General features: G+C 42.1%; 1 protein-coding gene across 1 annotated transcript in view; it reads left to right on the top strand.

Annotated features, from left to right (window-relative positions):
• Window positions 1-15,084, top strand: part of snd1 (staphylococcal nuclease and tudor domain containing 1) — a 180,058-nt gene that overhangs the window by 122,324 nt on the left and 42,650 nt on the right. The gene's annotated exons all lie outside the window — the stretch shown is intronic.

Here is a 15,084-nt window from a genome sequence, read left to right as displayed (position 1 = left end):
ATGTGTTTATATGCATTTGTCTGTATGTCCTTGGCCTTGTGCTTTCCCCTTCTCCAGTCATGCACAGGATTCTTGCAGGCTCTTAGCAGAGGTCCTCAGGGGCGGGTTTGTGGCTGCCTTTGGTTTATCAGTGCAGAAAAACTCAGCCCCCCTCAACCACCCCACCTCCCCCACAAACCACCACCCCCAACTGCACACCCCCACCCATTCACTCTGCTCCCGGGATGAAAGGCGTAGGCCACCGGAGGAGAGAGAGGACTGTAAATAGTGAAAGGAGGTGAAACGCTGGCAGAGAGCATAATGTGATATGACATAGTGCGTTGCATTATGGCTGATTAACACATGCTCAGCTCCACCACCCGCGATAGAAAACACAAACCCCCAGGTCTGCCCGTCTACCTTTCTCCACCCTCCCTGCTTCTTATATCTTGGGGCTACCCTTTCTTTCTTTCCCTCCATCTGCCCCAATTTCTACCCCATCTCTGCTGATGGATGTGAGTGTGAAGGACATGCACTGAGAGTTGGGCTAGCGGATTCTTTTTTTTCTCCTTTTTTTTCTGGTTTGTCCCCCCTGGGACACTGTAAGGAGACACTTTTCCACTTGGTTTGCTGAGGACTGGTTGTGGCTGACTGCTTCCTACCTCCACTAGAATGAGTACATGGAATAAAGGCAGCGAGTCTTGAATTTTAACACCGCCATATTTGACCTCAGATTGCACCGCTTTGATTAGTCATTCACTGCAAAGGTCATTACTTTGGTCAAGGGCCTCTAATTGATTAAGTATCATGGGTGTCTACTTATACATATTTATCTGAACCTACTTATTCTTAAATTATGCCTTTTTAAATGCATCTTCTTTCCTTCTCATCCTTTATAATCTATTAGTCAACGTCTTCTTGAAATACTTCTAAAGGATTAGATCTATTGGATACTAACTCCGATTAGCCTATGTCAGTGACATGCCTGTAACCTTGCAGCAATTTGTACAGAGAACCCTGCCAGAATGTATCGGCCACACCATTCATGGAAACATCCATTATGGGTTGAAGCACTGATGACATTTCCCCCCACAGATAACTGACATTTATGTTATTTTGAAGTCATCAAGCAGATGCTGTGAAAACATCAAGTCTGCATATTTTGCCCTGCTTCAGGTGTCCTCTCTAATCGTCCTTTTAATCAGGGGGAAAAAGGAAACAGTGAGGTCTTGCCACGCTTGCGCTAGAACAAGACACACGCAAGTTATCGTCATTTACCCACACTTTGACATTTTTTAGGGCCTCTGCTCGGAGCCACATTTAACTCCATTTAATATGGGTCGGCAGTGAAATACCCTCCCTTGCTTTTTCCCCTCCATGCTTCCCTCGCTTTCCTCCACTGTCTAATGAAATGCTAAATATTTGTTTCTTGAGGGCACCATTTAAATGCTCTGTGTGCCGGTTGGGATCTTCAAACCTTGCTCCGTTTAATGAGTTCCGGTTTTATTAGTTCCAAGGAATTAAGATCAAACCTTGCTGACATAGCCCCACTGGCCTGTTGTCACCTAAAAGGGCTATGACAGTTAGTTGCCTCTGACACCTGTGACCTTGCTAAATATGCATCATTATTTATGTTGTTGTTACTCCAATACACACGGTCTTCTAGCCTCATCTAAGTTGAGGCAGATCAGGCCAGCCTACGCTTAGTCCGCACAGGGAGAAGCAGCTTATAGCCAGTGTGGTGCTAACGCCTCATCAGTTCTTTTTATTACCTGCTCACAGACACTGAGTCCTCCACACATTGGCAGACCGGTCTTGGTTGAGCGGGCAATTCCACTCCTTAATGCATTTGCCTATTCTTTTCCTCTGTTCGCCCCATGACGGCTCCTCCATTGCCTCTCATCCTTCTGATTTTCTGTCTCTTTTTTCCCTCTTCAACTCCTCTGCCGTTTCTTCCTCTCACTCATTTGCGCTTGCTTCAGTCCCTAAACACTATCACCCCTATTGTTCTCTTTTTCCATCTTCTTGTCTTTGATTTAGCCTCTTTCTCTTTCTGGATCCCTTATTCCCTTTCGCCTTTTTGCATTTTCCAGATCTAAGCCCTGTATTAGGCATCCTGTTTATTATTCACCCCTTACCTAAGATGCTCTTTAATGCTTTCTCTCTGTAAGGAGAATGCTAAGAGCATTGATTTATTGGTGACACTTTTTTTTCATCTACTGTCCTCTGGTTTTTCTAAAGGCACCTTTTTCAAAGTGTGATTTCTAACCAAAGCACCCAAAAGTAAATTCTTGCTCATTTGTCTTACAGTGGATTTTTGATAGAACTGACTGCAACTTCTCACTGAGCAACAATGGCTTGCTCCTGTTTGTTACTATACACTGTCGTTGCAGTTCCCTGTATTGTTTGTGCGTCACGCTCCACCAGCACTATGATTTCTGCAAACTGCAGAGGGCCATACCTGTCAGCTCAAGTTTTATCTGAGACCCATATTTTAGCGTCTTTAGTGGCCTCTCAGAAATCGTCACACTGTCCAACCAAATAAAATATGTTCTCCTGACCCTAGTTAAGTCATAAAATGCCAGTGCACTGCAGATTGCCATTGCTGGTTTGTAGTAAGGCTTTCAACATGTTTGTTAAACCTTTAAAAAATGGTAGCCCTTAATAGAAAACGAATGGGTCCTTTTTCACGGGCTGTCAACCTTGGAAGCACAGTGATGTGCTCAAAGAGGAATAGATGGATGAATAAAAGGAAGCAGGGAGAGATGCTATTTGTACTCAGAGGATTAAATTACTGGATAGTGTGTGAGTTATGCTCTCATGGTTTTGCGATCACTGTATTCATTATTTGAAATAATATTAAACATTTGAAATCATTGGAATTTCCATCGCTTTTATGCAGTTTGATGTAGGGGTGTCACAAATCAGAAACCGATGGAAATTAGCTTTCAGTTATCAAACATCAGAAGCAGGTTTACGGTTTTAAATTGTATTCTATGGCCTTAGTGTGTTATATTCCTCCAAAATATGTCGGTTTTATCATACTTGATAACTTCATTTTAGAGAAGTATTTGAGTGGCAATCATTTGTTGAACTTTATGAATCGGATCGGGACTCTAGTCTAGTCTAGTCTAGTCTAACAGTGACATAGGTGTCAGTGCTGTCCTGGATTTGGATAACTGTGACAACCCTAGTTTTATGTTTTTATAGGCTCTGTACCACCTGCACCTATGAATATAATTTCAAACCCGTACATTATCATTTTAATAGATTTATCCTATCAATATTACCATAAAATATTTAAACAAGTACTTTGTAAGGGGGGGGAAAGTTGATATTTATGTGTCCATTTCTGTATTCTCCATATTGTGTGTTTGTCTTTGACTGACCATTAGAGGTGTGGCTGGTGCGATCCATCTCATCAGTCAAACTAAGAGGGTGGAAGGGTTTATTAACAGGGCGGACAAGGTACCTGAAATAACTCTGTGCCTGTCCTGCTCTGTTTCCTATTTGTCACCAGCGTGATCCATTGTTTTGTAAATATCTAGGTTTGAGAGAATTCTTGATGAAATCTTAAGCGTTCTTGTCATTTAGGTCAGTTCACTTTAATTGTGTTCAGTCTCCTGGTTGGCTAGCCTGCAGAGAACACTCTAAATCTAGAGAATGGGACCACTCTGCTAGTTTTGTGAGTGTGTTTTTGTACATTTTACAGAGTCGCTCTGTTCCCCTCTCTCTTAAGCCTTGGGGAGAGATGGTTACATAAACAGGCTCTCGTCATCACTGCACTTCCGATTTGCGCTGCTGTACCAGTATCTCTTAGCTTCCTTCTCTCTCTTTCTGTTGTTGTTGGTGCTTTTTTCTCCACATTTCCCACATTACTTCCCCTTCTGCAGTGTCAGTAGGTGTCTTGACAAATCATTTTCTATTGACTCAGTATTCAATTTGATGCACATCTACGTTCATAACAAATATTTAAAGAAAAACAAATAACCTTCTGAATTCAAGTCGCTCTCCTTTACCAAACTAAGACAAGTTTAATTGCCATGTCAACTCACTCAACTCACTTAATTCAAACTCAAATAAAACTCACCAATTAGAGTAAGATTTGATCATAGCTCTAGACGCTGTTTTTTACAGCTACATTGCTGGTTGTTATTTTTTGGGATAGCCGGTATATTCTTCCAGTCGCCCAACCCTATTGTGCATTAACTATTTTACTACTGCGGTGTACTCAGGCCAGGACTCTTAGTTTCAGGGGATCAAACAAAGATGCCTTCTTACCACTCTCCTTTGTATGTAATGGGGTCAAGTATCAAATTTACGAATCTGACAAAAACAAGAAATTACTTTAGTGCCTGGTCTAAATTATAGAGCTGATATAGCTCTGTTGATTCCATGCCTTTGTCGCCATATTCATTTGTTCTCTGGCAGCCGTAGATGACAGGGCAAACCATAGTCCCACCTACAAGAATGCAGATTACCTCAGTTGCTTCTGAAGCTGGGGAAAGCAGCTATTCAAAAGATCAACACCAGACCTTTGAATCGCCCTACAAATTGTGAGATGTGCGAAACGATTCAGCGACGTCAAGGAGCTTTACCTCTGATGTGATAATACTGCCATCTTTTTCTCCCCTTACTCCTCTCTCTCCCCCTCCCCCTTTCTAGTCCCTCTGTTGCCTCCTGTTTTCGCTTTCCATCGCTGCTCCTCACAATTGCCAGTTCCATATTAACCTCTCTGTCACTCTCTGCTATCCTGCATCTCTTCCCATTCCCTTAATCCCCACCAACTCTGCTTCCCTCCCTCCATCGCTCCCTCCTTTTTCGTACCTCTATTATTTTTGCTTCTTCTTAAAGAAGAGTGCATAGGGAGTGGAAGAACAATGGAGTGGAAGGTGTGATCAGAGAGAAAAATGATCAGGAGTCTACACAGAAAGGAAGAAAAGAGATAACGCCACCCTGGAAAACCAGTTGTCATGGCAACACTGTGGCAACCCAGGACAGACTAGCCTGTTAATTAAAAAGTTGATTAATTGCCTTTTAATTGCATACTTATACATTGTAACATTGAGGTAGTACAATTTCTTAATCACTTTACTTTATACTTGCTCTTTTCTTTCCTCTTTCTCTCCTTGTTACTTTAAGCCCTATAATTTCCCATGATCACACAGAGAGCATGCTCTCACGAACAATATTCTGCTTGAGTTGATAAACATATCTTACAGAGGAAGGATGAAAGGAACCACAGAGGGCGGAAGAGACATGGGGTTGGCTAAAATGCTGTGTATTCATTGTTGATTTCAGCCCACTGCTATCTAGCATGCTGTTCAGTTAGGTGGGTGTAGTCGTAAAAAAGAGACAGAACTCCCATTCCTTCCTGCCATTTGATGTCAAGGTCATAAAAATATCAACACAGAATAAATGCAAAGAACAAGGGCAGAGAGAGTGGGGAAGTCATCACACATTAAAATGCAAAATCGGAGCCGGACAAGCAAACAAACCTAGTAATCAAGCACAAATCAAGCAAAGCTCTAAGTGCTCTGTCCCTCTGTACAGCCCTCCATCTCTCCTTCCAGCAAGGTTATCATGATACACAATCAGACAAAGTGTTTGTCTTGGCTACAGCTTAATTATTTTGTCTCCCCCTCTTTTTTTGTCTCTTTTTTTTCTGCCTCTCTGTCTACGCCATTTGAAGATTGAGTGTCTCTATCATGTGCCCTCGCACTTGCAGCTGGTCTGCTTTAATTGCACGCTTATTCCCCAATGCTGCTGTTGTTCTGCTCTGACGACATCTTGCTTGGCTTGATCATCTTTTAATGACCGTAGATAGACACACTCACTGCCCCAGTAAAAAAGGAAAAAGAAGAAAAAAAAACGGTCCACTTGACATAAGGCTCCATATGCTGGAGTGACTGCCTCCGGGGACGATGTGTGTGGTTTTGTGTGTGTGTGTGTGTGTGAACTGTGAGCAATGCCCTGTTCGTACTCTCAGCCGTCTGGTTTTCCATACCAGCTGAGTAGGGTGGCGCCCATGAGGACAGGTGTAGGTTTAAACGTGCATGTATTGCCTCGATTACGTATGCACCCGTGTCCTGTTTCCATGGTAACACCCCCCCCCCCCCTCCCCCCCTTCAGTTCACCGGCACAGATCACCCACCATACTTTTTGTTGTACGCATATCTCTTTATCGCATTTCTTTGTTTTATTTGCGATATGTTTTTTTCTATTGTGGAGCACTTTGAGATTTCTGTTCTTGAAATGTATGTAAATAAACTTACATACTTGTTGCTATTAATACTTTGACAGACTTGTTACAACCCCCCCAACCCAACACACATCTGTGCCAATTTTAAAAGTGTAACAAGTTACCACCACGACAGCCTTAAATCGTTTCTAAGCCCTTGACTGCCGTGTGTCCGTGTGTGTCCATATGTGTGTGTGGCAGCACAAGGGGGGGTCATATTAGCCGTGTAAGCCGGGGTTGAGTAGCCCTGCCGCCTGCCTGCCGCCTCTGTGATGGGAGAACATCTGTTGGCTGTGATATGAAGCTAGGGAGTATGTCTTTCTCTCTCCTTCACTTGCTCTCCCGTTTCTGTTATGAATTCCCCAGCTGCTCAGCTCCCTCCCTTCACCTAAAAACCCTGTCCTGCGCCACCTGTGCAGTTTTAATGCATAATTTATCTGCTAAGTAACCACATCCGAGAGACTCATCCCTCCATCCCTCTCCTGCTTTCCCCCTCTTTGCTCAGTGTTTGGCTTGGTATGTGAAAATAGGCACCTATTTTTTTAATATTCTTATTTAAGCAGATTAGGACTGATTGGCTTCCAGTGGTGGGCAGTGTATCCAAGAGTTTAAATCCACAGTGTAGCCTCAGCTTGAACCTAGATCTTAGCACCGTATCTCTCTGAGATGTGTTTTTAATGGATGGAGCCCTTGTTTCAAATGCAGTTACTTTACCCTGAATTAATTGCAAATGTCTTATTTCTAGTTTTTAAGTATTACAGAATATTCTAACTACCCATTTATTCTCTTATTATAACATCAGTTTCACCTCTTCAGATTTTTTAGAATGTCTCAACTGGAATCTTAACTGGCAGCAAACTGAGAAACCATATAACCCTTATATTTTGACCTCTTCGTTGGCAAGCAGTCAAATATAAGATTGATTTAAAGTAACTGTTGAAGTTTTGCTAGAGGCGCCGTCTCAAATTTTGAGACACCGCAGTTTTGCCTGTGCTGAGGACCATGTTATTATTGTCTTATTTTTTTCTTGCTGCTTCATACAGTTGATTGCAGAGTTCTATTCAAATACTGGTATATTTGTACAGATATGTTATCTAGTATTTTTATATACAATAATCGCCTTTGGAATGCTTTGTGTGTTCAATGTGTTAAACCAATTGCCTCGGCAAACACGATATACTGGTGATGCGCAACTTTTACGGCTTGTCAAATAGCCCTGTGTGCAGCTGACATTTTATGTTACCATGTCCACGTGTGTGGCCTTGCAGGCCCATAAGCAGTGGGACTGTATTAGCCCACTGTGGCAGGAACGATGATGCTACCACATCGTAGCTCAACATGAACCAATTTTTCCCAAGGCCACAACCGTGCCTCTGTGCACGTATATGTGTTTGTGTGTACTAACACAGTCTTTATGTTTTATGATGCAAGGCTGCCATGCATTATGTCTGAATATGTACAGCAAGGAAGGAATGACAAGACTTGCATACAGACAAGACAGTCCCCCTTCCTGTAAATCAGTTCTCCTCCCACTACCACGGCCGCCCCTCTTACTTATCCCACCATGACAAGGTAAGTGATCAGGGTTAATGTACCAACAACCCCTCTTAACCTTGGAGGCGGGCCTCTTCAGGCCAGGCAGTTGCATTGGGTTAATGTCTTTTCTCTTTGCTGTTCAAGAGCGATAGGGCAACCCTGACACCTGTCACTCAACTCACTGTCCAATCGAGTTCAATGAAGAAAACTGTCACCTACATTGTGATCATTGCACCTCAAATGAACTCTTAACCATTGATAAATCAAAGTAAGGGACCCTGGTAGCATGCCTGTCAGTCCGTCAAGCTGTGTGGTACCTTTATCAGCTCATCAGAATCATCACATCAGTTGTTAGCAGTGAGTCATAGTGGTTTGAATAGCCATAATAGAAAAGAGAATGTTTACTCATATCAGCAAAGAGGAGGAAAAAGGTTATTTTTCACCATTTGATGTGTGTTTCTTTTATCAAAATGGCCACATCGAGAATATTCCTTTTGCTTTTTTTTATTTCTAAAGAGGATTTTCTCATTGACTGTCAACCATAGCATTACATCTAGTCAACAATTATGGCACTACCTGTATTTATAACTACAACCATAAACAGCCATTAATCTATGGCTAGGCTATATGGCCAATCATTTCTCTCCCATTACAGATAATTTCATATTTGATATATATCATCCCCAAAGCATTTTCAGTCAAAGCAACTACACTTGGTCATTTGTCTAGGGAGGCTTCAACAGTTCATTTATGCATCTGACCGGGCTGGGCCGGGTCCAACTATCTGGTGTGGATATCCAGGTATTTAGGGCGCACTCACACTGTCCATCCGTACCGTGCCCAAACAGGTTTTACGGGTAAAGTCTAGTTCGTTTGACCAGTGTGAGTGCAACTGTACCTTGCCTAGCTGTGGCGCCATTGCTGGCCACGGACCGTTTGGGGGCACGGTACAGACGGACAGTGTGAGTGCGCCCCTTCACCTCTCACAAGGCCGGTGATGTTACTGGAACCCTATGTGCTCCAAGTGTCAACAACCGTTGTTTGAGTGACAGTTGTTGGTGGGAAGTTGGTTTTGACATCGTTAGTAGGCCATTTGTGAACAGTTGTTCTTTGAGGTTAGATTGTTGGATCTCCTGGGAAGGGATGGATTGTAAATTGGAGATAAGTGGTGTCTCAGACCTCTGTTTAGCGATGGTTTCTCTACTTTTATATAGATGGCTTCTTTTACTTTTTTTTCAAACTGGACAGAGAGGACAGATGGTATATATTGGCATGCTGCCTAGCGCTACTTTTACATTTCACCTTTTTATCAAGGGTAGAGTATAAATATTAATTGATAAGATATTTTAACAAGCGGTTCTACACCACACTAGCACCCTAAATAGCATGTCTCAGATATTATTCTACACATCGTATGATAGAATGTACACGACATGTATGCATGTACTGTATACATAGTAAATCCACTCTTAATTTTTAATAAAGTTCCTATGACTTTAAGAGGAGGAAGCATAATCATGGCAATTGGGATATGGCAGGTTGCCCCCCAGTGAAGCAATTGTCAATCTTGTTGATATTTTTACACCCCTAATTGCCTAGTCGATATTGACAACATCATCGAGCAACAGGAAATCCAGGGTCGTCCACCTTTCTGCCACATACAACCTGTCCCACTCATGAATGTGACTCCAATCAAGATTTCTAATGAGCTGTTTCTCACTTTGCATGTCAATCAAACCTTGTTGTAAGGGATAACAGAGTACCAGAGGGATTGTATTTACAGCAAAAAAGAATGCAGTTAGTGTTTAACTTTTCATGTGAATATGCAGCCTTGACTGACCTACTCATAATTAGTTTGATACCATCTCTTGTTGTATTGTTATCAGTGACACTCACGTAGCAAGCATCTAAACAGGATAAAATAAGTCATAAGTAAAGGTGGTCCCCTTTTATTCTTATTTGCAGCTTCTGATGGGCCCTTCTAAAAAAAAAAAAACAAGTGAACAGACAAGGACCAGAAGAGAAGAACATGCCCTCAATAGAATTAATTAACCATTCTCTCTAAAGGGGGATTCATCAGGGATATAATGGGGGCTAAACTGTCGTACAAAGTGTGCTATTATGACTAACATACTCCTATTGATTTCAACTGGTCTCCAAGTGTGATTGGATAATTAATTAATATATATATATATATATATATATATATATAGGAGACTGCTCTATATTACTTTGTTCACATGACTCCAGTTTGCCACTGCTGCAGTTGTTTCAGTGCTATACAAGTTTGTCACGGGTTGTGAAGGCTGAGCAACTTTGCTCACTGAGGTGCGGTTGAATCGGTTGGCAGCGACATGTGCATACTGCAGCTGTCAAGTGTTTCACATAATGCAGTAGTGAAGGGGAGACCAGTTAATGAGGAATTGTGAGGATGGACTGTATTTAGAGTGGTGGACATAATGTTCTTTACAAGGAGCGCTCTCTTCTGAGTGTGTCAGATTAATCATAGAAGGGGTGAAATGTATTCTTAATTTCACAATAGAGTTATTATGAATTTCTCAAATCATAGAAGAAGTTTTAGAGATTTCGGTTCAAAACAGATTTGAGTATCGAAGATGGGAGTCAGTTTCTTTTGAACTATTACTGTTTCTCTTAAAGAACCGTTGAAATTAAACATACATTTTCCCAGTTTGAATCCTGTGTCTCTTTGTTAACTGTTCATCTGTCTCTTGATATATGCCACATATGAGTATTGGAGTGTCTTTACATTTAAATCCTTCTCTTTTCTGTTCCTGTAAAACCAAGTAAAAGAGTTACTAATGTTGAATGATTCATCCAGCACTCTGGGGCATTTGCAAAAACGAATCCAATCAAACACCACTTTGGGCAACTAGCCAGCCACACTGGTCATTTGTAGAATCTGGGATTACAATACGATAGCAATGTTTTTAACCATCAAAAGTGGCTGAGGTCTATTTCAGGAAGGCTTTCGCCCGACTCTTTGTCGCTGCAGGTGGGCAGTACATGCAGACTTTTGCCCAAGGGTGAGCTCCAAGCCGCTTACGCCTTGGAGGGACTGGGAGGCCGGGCATCTTTTATTTGCGTGTCCTGTCCGCACAGACACAGGGCCAGATGAAAGTTGGCAAAGTTTCCCTTCATTTCTTTCTCATCCTCCTCCTGATATCACAACTGGAGCCAACAGTCCTCTGTTCTGTAGCTCCATATGGTGCTTCTCTCTAAGCCCACCCACTTTAGCGGTCCAATCAATGCGATGAATATGATATATATCCCTCTTGTAGCTGTAGCAGCTCTCAAATATTCTGTTTCACTTGGAAATTTGTAAAAGTAGTTACAGTAAAGATGCTCCAACTTCGAGTCTTTAACCAAACCCTTTGTCTTTTTATTATATAGATTTGGGCATCTGCCTGCTAACAAAGTGCATAGTATGTACTTTAGGGAGCATTGGTGATTTTTCTGTCCTCAAACCACACACGCTACCGGAATTGACACACTGCCACCTTTAATCAGTGTTCAAACCAGCATTCACCCCCTTGTTCTGGCACTATGTGTGTGTTCAGTCATCCATCTGTCTGTGTATTCACCCACCTGTGCTTGTATGTGGGAATCTACTGTACGAATGTATCACACTTGCTTAGTCTTTCTAGTCTGCCGCACTCTTCATCAAATTACAAATATTCAGACAAATCAGCACTAAGCTAATCAGCAGCCCACTTAGCTCTACACAGCAGAGCTGCACTTGTCAAAGAGCCACTCTTCCATCAGCGAGGTATCTGGTGTGCCAGGTTGGGAAATTAAGACTCACCATGAGTGAATTGCTGTAACGATTTGGCTATAACTAGGTATTTCTTCTTCAGGGTGCTGAGCTTTTTGCATTCAGCTTTCACTTCAGGAGACCAATGTGGCTGTTGAAAGGTACAGTGGCTGGTGTCTTAAAACGTTATCATTTATATAACTGGAAAATATATTTCAATTGTGAACTGATCAATTTTTACTATGTAGTATGAGAATTAAAGGTAGAGGAGAAGGAAACCGAAAAAATGGATAGGTGAACAGGCCTAATCCTTACCACAAGTGCTTAAACACTCCATGTGGTTCTGATTGTCACCATGTGCAGCAGTGGAGCAACACTGCCCCATCATCACCCACTGGACTTACTGGGGTGTAAGTGTGTTTTGTCATTCAGGAGTTGTGAAGGTCAGCCTAACCTGCCATGTCTTTCAGCTTGGCCTCCATTATTAGGACTTGTTGTCCTTACAGCCTGAGCTTAATGGCCTGCCACTTTTTCCTTGCTCTCGCTTTCTCTCTCTCTCTCTCTCGCTTTCTCTCTCTCTCTCTCTCTCTCTCTCTCTCTCTCTCTCTCTCTCTCTCTCTCTCTCATACTCATTGTCTCTGGCAGCTTGGTGGCTCTAGCGTCTGGCTGCAGTTGCAGAGCAGCAGCAGCCACATACCTGCATTCAAGTGGAACAAACAGGATGGTTGGCTGCTCACGGAAGGTCGTAAGCCCTGGGCACAGCGTGTGTCTGTGCACACGCGTTTGTATACGTGCATTTATTTTCGCTTTAAAAAGAGATAAAGCTCTACAGTGTAGTGCAAAACAAATAGCTAATAGAAGATGTTGCAGTTTATGTGAAATGTGTGCGTAAGCGATATTTATATTCAAGCATTACCATTAAATATTGTATCAGCATTACAACCTCTTCAAAAAAAATTTCCCCAGGCTTTCTTTTGGAACTGGACTCATTTGTCTGACCACAGCAAAACATGTGTGATAGCACACTGGTGGACAACTCTGATGAAAGATTTTTGGTCACAACAGAGAACTAATACACAGCAATTCACTCAGTCAGAGCTGAATATGTAAATAACACACTGAGACCAAATGGACGTTTACACTGACCCCAAAGAGTTCCAGATTGAATGAGATGCTCGACATTGCCTGAGTTTTATTGACTTTTGTTGTATCTGTGCAACTTCTAAATTTCAATCGAGCAGTCTAGTTGTGTCTTCAGCACCTAGAGAGTGTTCAAAAGGGAGGCAAATGTATTTCCCCTTTGATCCACACTCAACACAAAGTCAGAGGTCAACATAGAAGCCATGTGACTGCGCCAACCCCACCTTAAACCCACCCACTTGCTACCACCCTGAAGGTGCTGCAGTGATAGTCACCACTCTAATGAAAGGTGACACTTTAATCTTTGTATTCCCTAATTGGGGCTGCAGGTTTGATTAAAAGCCAAGCCATGTCAGCTCAATTGCGAATGTGGGAAGCATGTTTATAGTCTAGCATTTGTGACTGTGCATATAGTGTCTGCATATGGCTGTCTATAAGTGTGCTAATAATGCACATGCCTGTCTAATGCTGTCCAAAAAAAGTCCTGGTTGATCTCAGGGTTTACGAAGCGTGGCTGTGTTTTCGGTTCGTCATTAACCTTGCTTGCCCTCAATCCCCAGAATTTCCACCTGCTTTTTTCCCCCTTCATTCTTCCCTAATTTTTCCCATTCTCCAGCTCTATTCTTTTTATTTTTTTCTTTGTTGCAGCATTTGTGAGATAAATAATTGAGTGTAATTTTGTAGTGTATGACCCTGTCTTTTGTCAACGGGTAGACAAGGCAGCAGCACTCAGCTCTTCAGTCACTTGATTCATTTAATCCATGGTTATAACTGTTGTTTTTTCCCCCTCCAAATCTCATTCACCTATTTCTCTTTTGCACACACACACACACACACACACACACACACACACACACTCTGTTCCCTCCTAAGACTTGCCACTGTACATCACCGAATCATAGAGGGAAAAAGGATAATCTTGCGTTGCATGCTGAAGAGCCAGCATATTAAAAAAAAAAAAATGCCTCGGGTATGATTAACTAAGCCTTAACACTAGCGTAGCTCGGCAGATGAGCTAAGGCAGAGTGAAAAAAATGACAACATTAAAACCAGCTAATCTAATTAGCTCGATGATACCATGCAGTTAAATAATTAGCCAGAACCTAATTGGCTAATATCACTGTGCTGTTAAAAAATCTGTCTCCCATTTTTCCCTCTCTTTTTCTAACCTTTAAAAGTAAACACTTCCCAAATAGCCTGCAGGAACGAGCAGTAACAAGCTGTGTTGTTGCAGCTGCACAAGAAGTTGGGGCGCTGTGAAGCTTGATTGCACTTTTTGACTTTTGAGTTCCCCGCCCATCTTCACTCCCTGTCTCCTCCTGTACATCTCCTTCACTCCCCTTCTGCAGCGTTTCATCTGCGGGGAGTTGATTAGCTCACTTTCATCCTGACCATCCTGTGTTGGTGCACGTGCTTAATACAATTACTGTACTTGAAGCTGTTTACAAACACTCTGTATTCAGTCAACCACCCACTCTTTCTGGTGCATCCCTTGCTTACACACGCACACACACACACACACCTTCTGACATCCATGCAGTTTGATATGTGGCCCAAGGCGAAGCACTTCTCCCTAATGAGCCTCCTGCCCTCTGTTTCTCCTGGGGAGCCGAAAGAGAAGTAACCTTGATGCAGCATACAGTAGAAAGGATATTGCTCGCTTACACACACACACACACACACACACACACACACACACACACACACACACACACACACACACAAATTGCTATGCTTGTGAGGAACCTCATTGGTTACATTATTTCCCAAACCTGTATTCCGAACAGTACATGGCTAACCTCAACCCCAGTCTAAACCCAATTATAACTTTAACCCTAAACCCAAGACAGAACCCTAAAATAGCAGCTTGAGGAGGTCAAGACTAGCCAAAATGTACAAAACTGCTATCACACTCTGTATCTCAAATTGATTCTTAAGAATAGACGGTAGCAAAGATACACACATGAAGGACACGTGGAAATAAAGGCCTGACTTGTTCACAGTTGAGTTCCATGCATCATGTTTAGGCTAAACAGCACAGGCAAAGTAAAGCCACCCACTACGTATCGCTGGAAATCACTGAGTCGAGCTGGGTTCTATCAGATACATTCTTTTGTTATTCCTGCATGCCATGTTCCAAATATTTCTTGAAGATTGTAAGGTTTTGACATACACTCAGTGAGGAGCAAAAATGCAGTTTCTTTCAATTGTAATTTAATTGAAAGCTGCAACTTAATTAGTTACATCTATCTAGTTTTTGCTCAAGAAAGAAATCTATAGATTTGTCTATTTCACCCTAATCTATAGATTTCTTTCTTGAGCAAAAACTAATCATTTATTTAGTCTATGACATTTCTTAGAATAATTTCTCAGAGTTCAAGACAACGTTTTGTCCGACCAACAATCCAAAACCCAA

This window comes from Echiichthys vipera (assembly GCF_963691815.1).
Source record: "Echiichthys vipera genome assembly, chromosome: 20".
Lineage (NCBI taxonomy): Eukaryota > Metazoa > Chordata > Actinopteri > Perciformes > Trachinidae > Echiichthys > Echiichthys vipera.
The sequence above is the reverse complement of the archived record's forward strand: the minus strand, read 5'-3'. Positions and strand labels throughout refer to the sequence as shown.